We start from the raw sequence: 13,604 nt of genomic DNA on the forward strand, positions 1-13,604 counted from the left end.
TTTGAGCCTCCGAACTTTTTCCCAGCTAATGGCATGTTCTTCTTTTAGGGCGGTAATTTCATGTTGCTGCTGTTGTTTCAAGTGTGAGGAAACTCACCAGCCTGTGAAAGATCCACAGCCTCCTCCTAAAAATTATGATAGTCCCAAACCTACTGTTGTGGATCCACAGCCTCCTAAAAATTCTGATAGTCCTAAACCTACTGTTGTGGATCCCAGGGCCGGCATGACTTTCAACATTCATGGGAATGAGATTAGCAACAACAAAGCCGATGACGTCGGATTATCCCAATTTGGCAACAAGAAGAATGGCGGCCCCAATGGTAACAACCAGGATGGCGGCTCCCATGGTGCCAAGCAGGGTGGCGGCGACAAACTTCATCTCAACTTAGAGGGTGAAAGCGACAAAGTTTGTTTCAACTTAGAGGGTAATAAAATTCACGGGAACCAGGCCAAGAATGTCGGATTTTCTGAATTTGGCAACGCCTGAATTGGAAGAAATGGCAAGATCTCGTTGCATGCAATTGAAGAAGGCCAATAGGATCACTTCTGCTTAATATATATGTACGAAGTCTATCTATTAAAATAAGAGCTGATAAAAAGTATCCTAACTCAAGTTTGTCTCCGCTTGCGTCTCTTTTTCATGAATGATGGACTTAGATAGTCATTATAAGGTAAAATTGTTTAAAATTACACTACAACAAAATATAAATTCACAACCTAAATAAATAAATACATAACCTCAATTTCTTAAACATATATAAATTCACAATATCTTCAACTTCTCAAGCATACAACCTGAAAATTAAAGTTACAATTCCAAGCATTTTCCAAATCCTTTAAAGTTATATGCAAAGTAAAATGAATTAAAGACAACAAAAAAGAAAAATCCAATGTTAATTAAAGTTAAAACTAAAAGGAAAATGCAATGCACCAATGTTACCTAAAGTACACTCAAGTGTTGGTGGTGAGTGGATTGAAGAACTTAGCACCAATATTATCTACAAATAAAACAATATAGTCATTTTAAATTCATTGCATAAATAAACTAATTACTTATAAGTTGTCATTAATTCACATCATCCGTAAATACATTAATTCAATCTAATGCTATCAATTTCATTTTTTAGCAAATTTAAACTTTCCAAATAACTCCTTACATATAGTTGTCAAATTCAAATCTTCAATTTCATTTTTTAGCTTTAAACTTGTTGTCAAATTCAAATCTTTTTTTTTTCTTTTCGAAAATACCTCTTAGAGCATTCACAATGAGCCCTAAATCACCTCCTTAGACAAATTTTAGGGAGAAATTGGAAAAATACAACTCTAACCATACTCTCTATCCACCTCCTAAAATATGCTAAAGTTAGTATATGATCCTAACCCCACAAAAAATATCAAATATACATGTACACTTTTACTGTGTGAAGTGCACATTGCTAGCCCCACCAAAAAAAAAATTAAAAATTAAAAAATAAACAAGAAGAAAGAAGAACTTTTATCGAGTGAATGTGTTCGGCCGGTAAGGTTCCAAGTGCCAGACTAATCAGTTGGTTTGGTTGTTCCAAGGATAAGAAAATTCTGTGGAAACTAGTAAAGCAAACATTTATTCGTGTAGACATGGCGGACCCAGAAATTTTTGAGCGGAGGTGCAATATTGACTAAGTATGAAAATGGTTTTTCGGAATAATCATTTTCTCAAGATAATTTTTGGCGGCTTTTATTCCTTATACATCAAATAAGAAAACTTGAATTTATGGGATTTTAGTATGAAGTATATATTGACTTAATGAGCCATCATTTTTAGCTTAAATTGTATTTTGCACTAAAACCGAATTTTCATATTTTGATTTGGTGGGAATTTGATTTTCTAGTATTTTTATTTGAATCCAAATGGGGGGTACTTCCTTATTTACATTGTAAACTTAAGTAAATGGAGTAATATAAAAATAATTAAAAGTAAAAAGACAAAGACATTTACTTAAATGTTGAAAATGGAAATAAGGTAATCTGTATACCAGTTGAGTAAATGGGCAATTTGAAGCACCTACAATAGTTTTTCCGGCGAAAGGAGATGCAGCTGCACCTCTTTGCGCCTTAATAGATCCGCCTCTGGATATATCATATATATGGGAAGTCGTAAAGGGTTTTATAATTTTGTGGATTATTCTCTCTCTTACACCAACAAAGTTTACTTTGCCATCCAATAATTAGCTAGAAGGTTAATCTTATTGAAACAGAAATCACTCTTCTGACTTCTCTATGTATTCTTCACTCAATCTACTTTATACACATATTCCCCTAAGTTGCTGTTGAAAGAATCACTACTACAAAAATCGAAATAGATGACGGGAAACCACCGTCGTGTAAAAAGTTTTCGCCGGTTGTGAAATCGACGCCGTCCTATTTGAGTTTCAAACTACGACGGCTTTTCACCGTCGTTGTTTATCAGTAAAGATGACGATTTTTTTATGAAAACCATCATGGAATTGTTTATAAAGACGTATCTTTACATACAATAGACGACCTTTTTATAAAAAGCGTCATCTTTACATACAATAGACGGCGGTTTTTATAAAAGCGTCATCTTTACGCATAATAGACTACGTTTTTTTTATAAAAGCGTCATCTTTACATAATAGATTTACGATTTTATAAAAAGCGTCATTTTTACATACAATAGACGACGATTTTTATAAAAAGCGCCTCTTTACATACAATAGACGACGCTTTTTTATAAAAAGCGTCATCTTTACGATACAATAATGCTTTTGATTTCTATGATGCTATACAACGATTTTAACTAGAAAACCAACCATAATGCTTTATCAAAAATAGTTTCTTTCATAAAACTTGAAGATTCAATAGTTATTACATAGTTAACCAATCTTTATTCTACAACAAACATAATTCCTAACAAGACCTACGTACTCCTAATCCAAGCATTCCTCATCCAAACATACAAATTAGGGTGGGCATATGGTACACACCGCTACCGATACCAGAAATTTGAATCTATGACGGTACGGTCTCCATCGGTATCGGTACCATCACCAAAATGATACAACTAAAAAATGAACTAATTCAATATTCAACACCAAAATAAGTGATGCCTAAGTTACAAATTCAAAGATTCAACATATTCAATATCCATCAACATTTTCAATATTCAATATCCATTAACATATTTAATATTCAAATCCTAATCAACATATTCAATATCCAAATCAATATTTATCCATCAACATATTCATCAAATCAAAATGAAAACTCATGCATTATGGCTTACAAACCAAAAGAGTTAAACTTATGCCTTATGGCTTACAAAAATACAAACACAATCCAAACATAAATGACAAAAGCGTAAGAAAGGCAAGCGAGAGATAGAGAGCGAGAGAATATAAACAGTAGAGTACTATTCGGTAACGGTTTGAGGTATCAAAATCTTGGCTAAGATTGGTATGGTAAATTTTACCAAATAAACGGTGGTCCATTTCGGTTTATGCCCACCCTAATACAAATGATGCCATAGAAAACAAAATGACAAAGAGAGAAAAAAAGAAGAAGCTAAGATTATAAACATAAAAAATTAGGTGGAAGAGAAATTTTACATTGGTCCAATTTCCATAGAAAACTTGTAAAATGAGCATAAAAAAGACCATCGAGAACTGCAAATTTTCAACAACAAAAAAACATACGACTTACATAGAAAACCTGCAAAAGAAAAAGTTATAAATCTGCAAGCTTCCTCCTCATCTCCTGATAACCAAATCAGAAAATCTAAAAAGAAACCAGAAATTAAAAAAAAATATGTAAACAAATCAGACAAATCAAGAGAGACAAAATCTGAAATTAGGGATACAAAGAACATACCAAAAACGCAAAGAGACTAATCCATAATTCACTAGCAAGATATAGAAGGGTATTAAGAGATTAGGTGACTTTCAAATCAAACTTTTCAACCAGCTTTGATTCTCAAATACAGAACATCCTCTACATCTTATAGATTTGCTAAGACCTCAATCTCTCAACTCCTTCATTGATATCGATTTTTTGATGATTTTGTAGAGAGTTTCATAAGGGTGTTTTAGAGAGTGCAGGAGGGTTTCAAGGAGGGAGAGATAAGGTTTTTAGAGACGGGGGAAAATCTGAAAATTTGACAAGTGCGAATTCACTTAAGTAGACTTTTTTTAGCGTGTTTTAAAAGACAACGCTTGTTAATGAGAGATAAGATTTTCAAAGACGGGTGAAAATTTGAAAATTTATCGAGCGCGAATTCACTTAAGCCGCCATTTTTAGCGTGTTTTAAAAGACGACGCTTTTTAAAAAAATTTGTCATCTTTACATATAATATCGACGGTTTTTTTAAAATGCGTCATCTTTACATACAATAGACGACGGTTTTTATAAAAAGCGTCATCTTTACATACAATAGACGACGGTTTTTATAAAAGTGTTATCTTTACGTACATAATAGACAACGGTTTTTATAAAAAGCGTTATCTTTACATACAATAGACGTTTTTTTCACTACACGACTTGACCCTATATGAATACAATGACTGAATTTGATCTTCAATTTAAAATATTTACACTAGTGGATACCACAAAATTTTATGTTATATTTAACGAAAGTATAAATAAACTCTTAATGTTTAGTGAATATTTTTTTTTTATGGCATACGCATTTTAAGAAACTAGTTTCAACGATCCAACCGTCAAACTTGTTTGTTTATACTTCGAGATCATCTACACCAAAAATCGAAAAAAATAAACATTCAGAGATAAAGTAACTGGACAAAAAATGTCGACGGTTATAAATGAAAAATCATGATTTAATGGTTATTTTAACTCCAATTTTGATATTTTTTACCGCTACACTCCTTGACCCAATATGAATACAATGATTGAATTTGATCTTCAATTTAAAATATTTACACTAGTGGCCTTGTTCCTATAGTGTCCGAAGACCCGGGCGGATGCCGAATCTTAGCCGAAGAGAGGAAACAACGGATGCAATCAAGGACACCGGTGTGATGCCTGCCGAAGGCACTCCGATGCTAAAGTTAGTGACTAAGAACTATTTTATCGACGATGTGAAAGCACAAGTCAAGTCAACAATCTTACCTTTTGGCTGAGCCAAGGGTCTCTATTTATAGAGAGTATTTGTGATGCTCTTAGTACTTAGTTTCGATTTGGGACTCGTGGGAGTGTCTTCGGGGTCGACACGTGCTCGACAGGTTCCGCGAGAGTTCTAAAGCGATCTGTCCGAATCGGATTGATGTGACTGTTAGATCGCCGGCATACTCTACCGAAGGTTGGCGTGGGGAGTTCACGGCTCTTAGTCAAGTGGCGTGGGGAGTTCACGGCTCTGTCAGAGTTATTATTTTATTATTAGGAATGTTGTGATTCTCATAGCTAAGTAGAGTAACATTTTTCCAGTGGCTAGAAAAAATAATCTTCCAGTCACTTTGCAGATTACTTAGTCCCAATTAGTTACTTGTCGTTGGAAACCTCATGAGGCGGCTAGTAGCAGTAGTCCGAAATGCCAATAAAGAATTAATGGATGTCATGGCTAAATTTGTAATTGATTGTCTTTCACCTAAGGCTTTTGAAGCCTAGGTTGTCATATGGCATTAGATGTAGGATTCATAAGGTTGATTATTGAAAGTGATTGTTTGGAGGTGATTAAGGCTGTGAACCGAACTGAATTTGAAATGAGCACTCGTTCATCTAATTTTGTGCCTCGCTAATTAGCCAAATTTGCTTTATCTTGTAATGAGACATGTTACTGAATTGAAGGGGGCCTAGCTGGCTTCACTCTTACCTTCAGATGATTTGTGTTCTCTGCATTCTATTGATGAATAAAGTCTTTAGTCTTTCGTCTTTGGCCTTTAATAAATAAATAAAAAAAGATTGCTTAATCCCAACATATTTTTCGAGTACTTGCTATTTGAAAATAACTGTTCTCAAATGAAATATAATTTCATAAGATTGAATACATCCACCATAACTGCGATTGAATACCTAGATATAATCGTTACACAATTTTTTTCTTCTTTGAAAGCAAGAATGACTAGATAAAATTTACAGAATATTGTTGAATTTGATCTTTAAGTACCATGTAAGTTGCCTATATATTTTGACTACTACATTATTTACTGTTGCCATCATATATGTAGTAATTACTTCAGAACTAATCTCTTTCGTTTTTTTTTTTTTTTGAGAAACAGATCATAACATTTCATTAAGGAAAAAGCATAACATCATTAGTGAGAATGGGAGACAACCAATTAGGTCCATCTTCCATCCATACTATAAAGTCCGAAATAGAAAAGAGCAAACCGTGCAAGGCTATGAGCAGCCCGATTACAAGTACGAGGTCGAAACTGACCGAAACAACTATGAAAAGAATTAGCCATAATCTCTTTCGTCTTTATAACCACACAATAAAATTTTTTTCGTCTTCAATACCAAAGTTAGTTTCTTCTTCGTCTCTCTTCTTGCCGCCTCTACTATACTTGTCACCAAAGTCGAAAACTCCAACCTTGTCGGCTTTGCCTCCATTAATAGTATTCCCATGAACCTTGAATGAATCGCCGCTTGAACTGGAACTCTTTTTTTTCCCATTCTTTTTCTTGCCATTCTTTTCTCCAATATTCTTGTGCTTGTCAACTTTTCCATTATTCTTGGGCAGCTGGGGATTAGCACAAGTACTAATTCTACCTTTCGAATTTGCCGGTTGGTCAGGTCCAGCAATTGAGGAACTATTATCATATGCATTGGGTGGCTTTAAGCCCTCACTAACGTCATGTCCATGAGGAACAAACGACGTCACATTATCATGGCTTAATTCTGAAGGATTAGTTGGGGTTGGTTGTGTGGGATAATAGTAGTAGTACGCAGGAGCAGCATTAGGAGCAGGATTAGGAGTGTAATTATTATTAACTGGATATCCATTAACCACATTAGGAAGAGGAGGAGGAGGAGAATAACCTGGATGATTATATCCTTTGGAAGTAGGCAGGTGCAGGAGTGCCTCTGGTACTATTTGGATTGTAGCATTGCTCTGGAGCTGGACCATTGTTGAGCAAACCCAACGCCTTCAGCATATTGGTAAATGTCATTGCACGTATCAGTTGGAAGCTGATCAAAGTTGAAGATTGCTTTGCCTTGTCCACTTTCAAAACATGGTATATTTCTCCCCTTTATATATAGATAAAAGCGGAGGAATATTGTCAAGTGGGCATTAGCTTGCTTTCCAAGCTATATTCTCACACTTCAACATATATATATATATATATATATATCTCTCACATCCTTACACAGGTTCATAAAGTGATGAGGGACACCCTTGTAAGGCCCACTCTACATTATATTTCACTAATCTAAACCGTTTATTGTGTGGATATTCATTCTAAAATCATCTCTACAAAAAAAAAAAATTACTTGAATCCGATATTATTTTGACCATTCAATTAAATTATTGAAATTTGTGTACTTTTTTGAAGTACCGTGTTCATTGATTTTGTTGGTCTCAAGTAGATGCCTTAATGATTTTCAATTTGTCTGATTTTTTGCAAGGAAGATCTATAAATGAAGACTTCAAAATTAGATAGTTTGGATCGTTGAAAAAAAAATAGTATGGTACCCTAAAAGTGTCCCTCAAATAAAACTATTTGAAGAATCCCTTAACATAAGGGGGACTAGTACTATATATATACATACATATATGAATATTATTCCTCGGGATCGAACCTCAACATAAATGAGGTTCTAATTGTTGGATATGAATCATGGCGATATATGTTAGAATAATGTATTTAATCCCACATCGACATGTATGGTTAACTATGAGTCATCCCTTGATATAAAAAGGAGCAATCAACTCAGCAATCGAGACATCCATCCGAGAGTTCGCTGTTTTCGGGTTCGAGGATAATAAAGTCAAGGGGAACCGGGGCAAGGTGAAGGGATTTAACGACTTTGGCAACCAGTACTACTGAGCAGGAAGAAAGTGCCTGCCTGTGAACCAAACCAATGGCAATCTCTCGTTGCATGCATGCATGCAAGTGAATATGAACGTACTAAAATATCTACACTAAAATAAGAGCTGATGCAATATCTATACTATCTGAGATTTTGAATGGGCGCTTGACATTAATGTCAACTTCTTTTAGATTATGAATGAAAAATGTCAACAAATAATTTGCCTCTCGCCTGTATCCTGCTGCCATCATAAATAAACAAAATTCAAGTCATAATATTCATAAGTTTGGCTTTTTGACGCACTAAAAATTTGTTACTAGTTTAGCAACCAAAAACACACACAATTAAGTCGTCGATCGGGACGTCGTTAGTATAAGTATATAAATTGGTCTCTAATAAAGATAATCTCCCTAGCATTTTCCTTGGATAATCAGAACAAGTTCATCAAACTTATGAGTTGTTAACACAGAGATCGAGCAAAGCTTCATGATGTACAGTAAATGGATGAAGTGGTTGTTAGGTCCCATTTGCATTTTTACTATAATTTAATGCCACATGATATGATTAGAGTTGTATAAAATCAACATCCAATAAAATTAATAGGAATCTGGTCAAACACATGCAAAAGCTGAAGTGCTGTCCTCTCAAATGGGAAGAACCTGTGAATTCCATTGGCTGTGAATTTATCAACTCTTTGGTCCAAAGGTTTTCTTATCTCAAGGACAATTCCGTAAAGCACTACTTATTTGTCGGTAGTAAAACAAGGTTCTTATCCCATTTGAACTGTGATATAGAGACTGTTTTTTTTTTTCCGTTTACAATATTTTATGGTAAGTTTAATTATTAGACATACCATATGGAAAATATGCTTGTTCACTTGTTATTAATAAATTTTCGCAATTTAAAGATCATCACTGCAAAAAAATCAATGAAAAATATATTAGATATGGATATTTCTTTTCCGAAAGCTATATATGTCACCTTCATTATCCTTATCAAATTCGAACTTGCCATATTTGCTTGAACTCAACTTATGAAATTAAACATACAATATCATAAGAATAGAACTCCTGAAAGTTATAGGAATTTCTTGAAATTACTAACTAAACTTCCCACCATCCATCTTTCAAGGACCCAACTTACAAAAACAAGTCACAAACTAGCTCTCAACCAAGCCTGTTTGAAAGCGCTCTCTTCCCTCCTCCATTGATTGAAAAAGAAAAAAGAAAAAAAAAGACTTACGAAACAAGCCATGAATACTTATTAGAACAATATTCTTATGGTAATGTCTTATTTATATTTGTTGGTTGCTCAGTTATTGTAATGGCATTTTGTGGCTAGTTTGTATAGGTCTTTTATAACTAGTGACTTTTTTGGATGAATTATGAATTCAATTTTAGAATTTCTCAACCAAAAAAAACATCAACTGACGCACATGTATAATGGATCTCTCTCTTTTGAAAACAGCTAAAAGCAACTCCATATCCTTAGTGAATTTATTCTTGATTAGTTTTGTTGAATTCATCATCTTAGAATTATTCCAACTTAATTACGTAACACATCTTACGTATGAAACTGAGCTTCACACATAGCTGAGCAATTAATTGGTCGTATGTAGCAGAGAAATTAAAAAGATATTTACCCAAAAAAAAAAAAAAATTTAAGAAAAGTCATTAGGCCCGTACTGTACGTAGTATATTGTTCCAAGAAGATAAATGTAAATTATATATATGTGAAGAATCTTATGATCAATAATATAGAATATATTATCCTCTGCGCGCATGCCAACATCTATAAAAGGAGACTATGAGGCAATTAGTCGATCATCCAAGCAAACTCACAGATTCCAACTAAATACTAATCGGCAAGAGAATGACGAGTCACGAAGTGAAAAATCAGGTGAGAGACACAGTTGAGGGAGGCTTCGACACCCTCCACAGGGTTGCCGACGTCGTGACTTTTCCTTTGGCCCCTCTGGACGGTGCCATTCATGGCACGGCCCGAGGGGTCGTCAACTGGCTCACAGATACCCATCCTGATAGATCCAAGTCCAAGCAAATTCCTAATGGCGGTGGCTACGGTGGCGGACATGGGGGCGGCTACGGAAACTGGGGAGGGTATGGCGGCGGCTATGGCCATGGCGGAAACGGAGGTGGATATGGTGGAAATCCCAACCGCAGAATTTTCAACTTTAAAGGGAATGAGGTTAGCAACAACGAGGGCCCAGCTTCTGGATTTAACAACTTTGGCAACAGGCGTGGCGGCGGCCCCTACAGTGGCAGTTCTGAATTCGGCTTTGAGAACAATAAACTGAACGGGAACAAGGGCCACACTGAGGGATTTAACGACTTTGGCAACGAGTACTGAATAGGAACAAGCTCTAAGCATGCATGCAATGGAATAAGAGCTGATCAAATATCTGAGGCTTGTAACTATGCCTCTTTTTTATGTGTAAAATGTCAACTTATATAATAAATAAAGAGAGCTGTTATTTTCACCTCTCTATCTTATTTTCTTTAAGAACTTAGGAGGACACATTTTCACGCACCATAAAACACACTTTTAACACCATTAAATTCATTTACTATCAACGGTTCAAATTATTGACTTAAAAATAATAATTAATGTTATTTTTATCTCTTTTGTTTTTGTCTCAAAATTATTCGATTTTTTCTTGGAAAATAAGTTGCTCTCCCCCAAAATCGTACTTTCTTTCTCAACTCTCTCGTCATCTTCTCTAACTCAAAAGCCGAAAGAGAAGAACTTTCTAACCCACCAGATCATTCCTAAACTAAAATCACCCTGAGATGGTTACATCATATAGGTATAGTACAAAATGTGGTGTTCCTAAGGGATTCGGATCCTCTGCTTGGATTTTCTCTACCATGATCTACTTGACTTCTTTCCTCCACACGCCACCTTATTACAATTTAATCCAAAGGATTTAAAGTTGACACATCATTCTTAAAATAAAAACCTAATTTCTTCATAATTAAAAAGGAAAAACAAAACCATAATTGACCTTACTTGAAATTAACCTTATGCAACTGCTTGGTCTTTTTTATTTTTCCGTTACAAAAAAAAAAAAATAGAAGAAAAAGGAATATCATAATAGGTTAGATAGAGAGCAAAACAATCTGGTATTTCCAGAAGAAAAAACATAGCTACAGTATTCTTGCATGGATTTTAGGTTTTGGGCTTTGCAATTGATACTATAGTTGCAAGATTGCACGTACGGGAGATGGGAAAGAACTAATTTTCACAGGAGAAGAGAGATTGTTGATTGGGAAGAGACTGAACGGCTGCAACAATACAAGTTTGGTTAATTCTTTTTCAGAGTGTTTAATTTTAGCTTTTAGATCAAATTTAAATGAAGTGGCGTGTGAAGAAGATAAGACAAGCAGATAATAGCAAATAAAAAACAAGCAAAGCATCTGAAAATGGATAATTAGGAATCCGGTCAAACACACCCAAAAGCTGAAATGCCCTATCCTCTCGCAAATTGGATTCAATGCAACAAGCTGTGAATTTCGTTGGCTGTTTATTTTTCAGCATTTGGAAAGAACAAGGTTCTTATCTTTAGGAAAATTCCATACAGCACTAAATATTGTTGGTAGTGAAACATTAACTGATCATCATCTTATTTCATGATGAGGACCTATATATAACAACTTTTTCTTTATTCGGTTACGATTATATGTACTATTTTTAATGAGGAAAACTATATGGACAACACTTGGCTGTACTTCCTTGTCAACCTCTATGTGATTAACGAATCATTCATCTTTATATCACCATTTAAAGATTATCTTTGAGGTCATTGAAGTATAGTTCAGTTGGTTGAGCTCTTCCACCTCTATCCATGTGAGTAGAGGTTCGAAACCCAGACACCCAATAAATATTTGTGTAAAACCCCTCCCCTAATTGCTTGTACTAAAAAAAAAAATGCTCATCTCTACAGAAAAAACATTCAATCAAGTTGCACATGGATGAGGGATCTCTCTCTTTTGAAAAAGCAAAAAACAACTTGATTATCCTTACTAAATTTTTTCTGGCTTAGTTCTGTTGAATTCATCATCTTAGAATTATTCCAACTTACGTATCACAGCTTACGTATGCATGCAATTGTAAATGTGAAATATTCAAAATTTCCCGCGACAAGAAAGGGCATGTAGTAGCAAGAAGATAAATGTAAATTATTTATGTGTGAGGAATCTTATGTTCAATATGATAATATGATAATGATATCGGCCTTCATAAAATATTCTCTGCATGCGCATGCCAACTGCTATAAAAGGAGACCATGAGGCAATAAGTTGATCATCAAAGCAAACAAGACCGAGATCCCAACTAAACACTAATTAAGCAGACAATGACGAGTCATCAAGTGAAAGATCAGGTGAGAGACAGTTTTGAGCAAGGCTTCGACAACCTGCACAGGGTTGCTGATGTCGTGACTTTCCCACTGGCCCCTCTGGACGGTGCCATCCATGGCACTTCCCGAGGGGTCCTCAACTGGCTCACAGATACCCATCCTGAAGATAGATCCAACTCCCAGCAAAAGTATCTTCCCAACGGTGGCGGCTACGGCGGAGGGCATGGCGGCGGTTACCGCGGCGGAAACGGCAGAAATGGGGGCGGATATCCTCTGGGTATTAATCCCAACCGCAAACTTGTTACTGTCAGAGGGAATCAAATTAGCGACAACAACGCCGACGCTCAGGCATTTAACAACTTCGCCAACCAGTATAACAGGGGCCACAACGGTCATAACTACCACGACAACGGGCAGGGATTTAACAACTCCGGCAACCGGAATAACGGGGTCTACAATGGTCAGAACAACGACGGATGATGACGATGAAAACGACGCTATTTTCGGATTTGAGGATAATAAAATAAGTGGGAACAAGGGTAAGGTGAAAGGCTTTAACGACTTTGGTAACCAGTACTTCTGAGCAGGAAGTCGACCAATGTCAATCTCACGTTCTCACCTTGCACATGCAGTTGAATGTGTACACTAAAATAAGAGCTGATGCAATATCTGAGGCTCCTTGGCCTCGTCACCTTGTGTCCTTAATATTATTCAAATATATTAATGAGAGCCTAATATTAAATATCTAAATTCTTTGCGTATAACTTTTAGATTATCAACGTTAAACTATAATTCCGTTTGGGTGATGTTCTCTAATTATATATGGCTTCTTTATTTATTTATACAAGTGGTATTGAAAAAAGAGAATTCGAATGACTGCAAAGTACGTAGGAAGATGATCAACATCAGCTTGCTCTTGTTTCTGTTATTCCAATGGATGAACACCTTAACCCTCAATCAGAAGATGTTAAACAGTAATTAAAACATAGTAGTGAGGCTCAGTAAGCAATCATAGCCAATGTCTTTTGCTGTTAATTCTTAATTATTATTTTTCATAAGTGCAATTTCTAATCAATATTTTTTAGCTCGTTTGAGCTTGTCTTGTAAAAGAAAAGAAAAAAAAACTGTTAGGTTTAAGTTAACTTGAATTGGCTTTCCTTGCTAAATGTATACTTTCACGTAATTCCTCTTAGTTCAACTTTAGAAATTCGAATTTGGGTATTTGCTACAAAGTTGAAGTACA

General features: G+C 35.2%; 1 pseudogene; it reads right to left on the reverse strand.

The window, feature by feature from the left end:
- Positions 1–5,999: 5,999 nt before the first annotated feature.
- On the reverse strand, positions 6,000–7,197 carry LOC148920145 (uncharacterized; annotated as a pseudogene).
- Between the last annotated feature and the right edge of the window lie 6,407 nt (positions 7,198–13,604).

Source organism: Prunus mume, linkage group LG2 (genome assembly GCF_029339155.1).
Source record: "Prunus mume cultivar Tortuosa linkage group LG2, ASM2933915v1, whole genome shotgun sequence".
In the NCBI taxonomy this organism is placed as follows: domain Eukaryota; kingdom Viridiplantae; phylum Streptophyta; class Magnoliopsida; order Rosales; family Rosaceae; genus Prunus; species Prunus mume.